This window comes from Hylobates moloch, unplaced genomic scaffold (assembly GCF_009828535.3).
Source record: "Hylobates moloch isolate HMO894 unplaced genomic scaffold, HMol_V3 SCAFFOLD_21, whole genome shotgun sequence".
In the NCBI taxonomy this organism is placed as follows: Eukaryota; Metazoa; Chordata; class Mammalia; order Primates; family Hylobatidae; genus Hylobates; species Hylobates moloch.
In genome coordinates, this window is record NW_026652296.1 from 12,919,763 (window position 1) to 12,924,613 (window position 4,851).

General features: G+C 48.5%; 1 pseudogene; it reads right to left on the bottom strand.

The window, feature by feature from the left end:
- Positions 1-1,210: 1,210 nt before the first annotated feature.
- Positions 1,211-2,096, bottom strand: LOC116460766 (spermidine synthase-like; annotated as a pseudogene).
- Between the last annotated feature and the right edge of the window lie 2,755 nt (positions 2,097-4,851).

Consider the following 4,851-nt stretch of genomic DNA (forward strand, 5'->3'; position numbering starts at 1 on the left):
CTGATTCTACAATGCATACAAATATCTTCATAGTCACAATCTATACAACTGTGGTCATCTATGGCGGGCAATAGGGGGCTCTCCAGATGTAACCCACAGCTGGAATCTAGTGCCTAGTAAGCCATAGTATGGGCTGGGGGGGTGCAAGGAGGCACACACAACACCCAGGATATCTGTTTTCTTTTTATATACTTTTCATATACTTTTTACATTTATGTATTTCGTGTGTGTGTGTGTGTGTGTGTGTGTGTGTGTGTGTGTGTGAGAGACAGGGTGTCACTCTGTCGCCCAGGCTGGAGTGCAGTGGCATAATCTCAGCTCACTTCAACCTCCGCTTCCCAGGCTCAAGCGATCCTCCAGCCTTAGCCTCCCAAGCAGCTGCAATGACAGGCGCAAGCCACTATGCCTGGCTGATTTTTGTATTTTTTGTAGAGATAGGGTTTTGACATGTTGCCCAGGCTAGTTTCTAACTCCTGAGCTCAAAGCGATGCACCCACCTTGGCCTCCCAAAGTGCTGGGATTGCAGGAGTGAGCCACCGTGCCCAGCCACATATATGTATTTCTTTTTACAGCTGCCTGAAATTTTGGCAGGGAGCACTGATTTTTCCATTATAGTAATGATATAATGTCAGCTCTATGGGGGTATAATTTGCATATAATAAAAGCCACCAATTTTAAGTGAACATTTTGTTGAGTTTTGACAATCGTATGCAGTCATATAAATAACCACCATAACAATCGTAATCCAGAATGCTCCCTCATCCCAAAAATGTTCTCTCCCACCCCTTGGTAGTCAATCTCTTCTCTCCACTATCAGCCCCTGGCAACCACCACTCTTTGTCACTTTTGTTTTGAATATTCTAGAATTGCATGCAAATGGAGCCACATTGTGCCTGGCTTCTTCCTAAACATACTATTTTGTTGTTGTTGTTAATAGATGTGTTTGGGAGTGAGGAGGGTAACAGAAGTGAGAGAGACAGCGCTGTGCACAGCTGGTATAGGCTTGGAGGCTGAATGCCACACAGAGCAACACAGACACACAGACAGACAGTCCACCCAGCAGGGCAGACCGGGCAGCATTCTGGGGCCTGTAACACTTGGTTGATCAGTGAGAGCCGGCGGGAGGTCTGGCCCAGGGCTGGAGGCACCCAGGCACCCTGGAGACTCCCTTGTCCGAGGTCCCAGGTGGTGTTGGTGGTGGCAGTGGGGCTCAGCTCACACCATTCAGGGCCTTGCAGGCAAACCTGGGCGGCACAAAGGCTGTGCGGTGAGCGTCTGGGCTGTGGCATTTCAGCTGCATCTGCCCCACCTGCTGCTGTGTCAGGTGCTGTACCAGCTCCCAGTCATGGGTGCTCATGTTCTGCTGCACAGCAAGAAGCCAGTCTGGCTGCAGGGGTAGATGGGGACCATGCAGTAGGTGTAGCCCACCACGGCTACTGGCAGAACTGCTGCATCTCCTTATGAGGTGAAGGTGCAGCCACTGGCGCTCTCCCTGGCAGCAGAGAATGTCATCCTCCGCGAGGGCCACCTTCACCTTCATCCGCTGACAATAGGCTTCCTTGATGAGGCTTTCAGCTGGGCCCATGTGGTCTGAGAAGTCAGTGATAACATCAAAGGCATCCTAGTTCTGCTTCATGAACTCAAAACTGTCATCCACATGAAGGGTCAGCTTTGAACTAGAGTAGCAACTAGCCATGCCTAGCAGGAACTTCTTAGAGACTTGGATGACATCCTTGTCAATGTCACACTGGACCACAGACTCCATGGAGAGGTGCTTCCCCACCTCATGCAAGATACCCACCTCTGCCCGCGATGATCAGCACCTTTCGTGGGTTGGGGTGGCTGCAGAGAGGCAGGATGGCTACCATCTCCCGGCAGGAGAACTCATCCCTCCCTGTGCCCAGGATGATGCCATCCAACACCAGCATATTGCTGTAGGTTTTACTGCAGAAGACAAGGATGTTCTGGTAGTGCGAGTGCTGGTCGTGGAGCAGAGACAAGGCCTGCCCGGACCACAGGCTACACGTCTGGTGGAACCAGCCCTTGGGGATAGCAGTGAGGCTGGAGGCAGCAGGGCCCTTAAGGTCAGGCTCCATGGCAGGCAGGAAATGTGGGGCACGGACCCGGGACTACAGGCCATGTGGAGCCACAGCACACTGGGACCGGCTGCATCATACTTTTGAATTCCTTTCCTGCTGCTTTTATCGGTAAATCATTTCTTTTGCATTGCTGTTGAGTAGTGTCATATTCCACTGTAACTGCATACACTGGCGTGTTTACCCATTCACTGGGTGATAGGCATTTATGTTGTTTCATGATGAATAAAGCTGCTATGTGTGGACATATGTTTTCATTTCTTTCGGATAAATACCGAGGAGTGAGATCACTGGGTCAAACAGTGTGAGTTTAACTTTGTAAGAAACTGGGAACTGTTTTGACACAGTGGTGATACCATTGGAACACCCACCAATCATGTAGGAGTGTTCCGTCTGCTCCAAATGTTTGCCAACACTTGGTCTTGTCAGTCTCTCTCAATTTAGCAATTCTACTGGGTGTGTCGTGGCATCACATGGTGATTTTACTTTGCATCAACAAAGATGTTGAGCATCTTTTCATGTGCTCAGCTGCCACTCATATATCTTCTTTGGTAAAATGTCTGTTCAGATCTCTCGTCTCTTTTTAACCAGGTTTTTCACTTCTCAACATTGAGTTGGTCTCCATAACTTCCACCACCAGATGTGACTTACATTATTATGTTATATTGCAGAACAAAAGTGACTCTGTAGATGTAATTAAGATTAAATAGTCAGCTGACCTTAAAATAGGAAGATTATCCTGGATTATCCAGGTGGGCTCAAGATAATTACATGAACCCTTAAAAGCCAAAAAGCAAAGGCAGAGAGATTCAAAGCATGAGTAGAACTCCACCCACCATAGCTAGCTTGAACATAGGGAGGACCACATGGAAAACATGAGAAGGAGATGAATTCTACCAACAAGCAGGGAACTTGAAAGAGGACCTGAGTCCCAGATAAGAACCACAGCCTGGCAGATAGCCTGATGTTAGCCTGGTCAGACCCTAAGAGGAGAATCCAGCCACATCGTGTTGGAAAACCCGTGAGATAAGACGTGGTTGCTGTCTTAAACCCCTAAATTTGTGGCAATTTGTTACACAGCAGTAGAAAAGTAATACACCATCTCTTTATTAAAAGGAAAAAAAAAAAGCCCACGAAAGTTAAATTAAGAGATCCATAAATTTCAACACAAATGAGAGTGCATACTCCTTTGTGGAACTAAAGTATTCATACCTGTGTATTGCTAGGCAAACGAAACACACTTGTGTTGAAAAACTACAGCCAACCCCTTCCAGGACGTACACCTCCTACCTGGCCCCCGCGGGCATTTGAATTCATGACTCCGTTTTTAGAGTTTCTGGAAACTGTCTAAGTTCTCCTCCTCACAGCCTCCCATCCCAGGAAGCCCAGGACTCTTGGTTCTCAGGGAAGGTCCTGCTCACATTTTCCAGATGACATCATCCCCGTGGGAGCCAAGTCTCTATTTGGAGGTGTTTTCTTCCATTCTTTGTGTGTTTTGTTTTGTTTTTTACCTTCTTAGACCCAGGAACCAGTCCAAGCAATGTGTGCTTCCCCAACATGTTAACACAAACAGCCGCTTCCCAAACTGAAGAGGCACATGCTACCTTAATTACGCGGTTGCTATTGAAACACTCGAGTGGCAGACAAAACCTTTCATTTGGGGAGAAAATTAATTGTACACAAACAAGAGCACATTTCATCTCGAATTAAATTCTTCAACATTCCCTTGGCAGAGAACCCTCCGGCCGTTTCTCTCCTTTTCTTTTTGGCGTTAAGTCTCACCCCTTTTATGAGAGATTTTCTTGGCAAACAGGGCCAGCCTTTGAGGTCCCAGGAGGGTTTTGCTGTCACTTCCCTTTATTGGTCATTCTGTCGCCTCCACTGAAGCTTCACTGGCTCCCGCCCACCTTGAGCTATGACCCTCCCACCTCAGCCCTGTTCCTTCCTAACACAGTCCCCTCCCCTCAGCCTCTAAAGTGTAAAACTGTCCCAAGTCCATAATATCCTGCCCTCCCCAAGGCCGGCAGCGGTCCGAGGTAAGCGAATGATTAAACATGGTGAATAACAGAGCGGAAGATGCAGCGTGGGGAAAGAGCTCACTTTAGCTCCAACTCAGATTTGTTGCTGAGTGCCACAAATAATGAAATCATCAGTCTTCCCCGAACTAAAAAAAGGAATCCACCACAGCAAGTTTGAAAAGGGCAGGGAGGAAAAGTCCTGCCTCCTCATTGGAGCAGTTAGGGCCTGGTTGCTCTGTGATCTCGCTGCCCAGCTAATCCACCCTGGGCACCCTGGGAACTGTGCAGAGGGGACATCGCTGACCTGTCACCTGCCCAGATGCTCTGATCCTGAAACTCGCTGACTCACTTCCGGGAGGAGAGGATGGTCTCGGGTCTGTGAGCCGTGTCACGGGCACACCAATGGGTGTTTTGTGGTTCACGCATCATCACAATAGCACAGCCCTTGGCCTGGGCCAGAAAGGTGCATTTCAAAGTTGCCACAAAGGGACTTCTGGGGCAGGCTTCCTAAATGGGAGGGCGCCCAGGCCTGTGGAAATCTGCTCTTCTCCAGCCCTTCTTTCCTTTAGCTGCTCATTAGCCCTGGATCCTCCAGCAGCCGTGACCTGGGGCCCTTTCCACACGTCTCACTGTCCTGGGTTGAACTGTGTCCCTTTCAAAATTCCTTTCTTGGAATCCTAACCTCCAGTACCTCAGAATATGACCTTCTTTGCCGAGGTAATCAAAGTAAAATGAGG